Source organism: Rhincodon typus, chromosome 35, assembly GCF_021869965.1.
Source record: "Rhincodon typus isolate 14 chromosome 35, sRhiTyp1.1, whole genome shotgun sequence".
Lineage (NCBI taxonomy): Eukaryota > Metazoa > Chordata > Chondrichthyes > Orectolobiformes > Rhincodontidae > Rhincodon > Rhincodon typus.
The window spans coordinates 9,336,448-9,337,184 of NC_063366.1; positions in this window are offsets into that span (position 1 = coordinate 9,336,448).

Sequence of the window (737 nt, forward strand, 5' to 3'; positions counted from 1 at the left end):
GGAATGGTCACTGGACCCCGAGACGTTAACTCTGATTCCTCTCCATTGATACTGAGCTTTTCCAGCAATTTCTGTTTTGTTTACCTTTCTCATTGTCCCCTGTTTAATCCGGACGGGGGGTGGGAGGGGGGGGTGGAGGGTGCGTTTGAGGTTGGGGGGGAGGGCCTGGAACAGAGTATGGGCAGAGAATTCACTCCACCGGTGGGATTTTTTTTTATCCCAATCGATTCCAAGCTTATTCCCGTTTCCAGTCGGGATTGAAACCTCTGGAATGTGAACAATTCGGGAGCTGGGAGGTGCTGAGGGCGGTGCGTTAGGAGACGGGAGCTGTTGTGGGCCACTTTAACGCAGAGGGTCAGAGTGATTCAGATTCTCACTCCCTAAACAGTGAATAAAACTCCTCTATTCCGCTGGACAGGGCCCACCCCACTCAGATATTTTGCTGACAACCCTGGTGATCATTAAACAAAGGAGTTACATTTCTAAAGCACATTTTTCACGACCCCAGAGTAACCCAAAGCCCTTTCCAGATAACGAAACACTTCTTTTTCCCCGAAGCGTAATCACAGCGGAAATGCAGCTGCCGGGTTACGCACGGCAAGATCCCACAAGCTGCCAGCTGTTTGCTCGTTGGGTCTGTGCGATCGGCAAAACTGGGAATGCCGCCGGGAAACCTGCCGAAGATCCTGGGTCAAGGGGGTGCGTTTGATTCTTCAGCTGGCCAGAAGGAGGCCGGT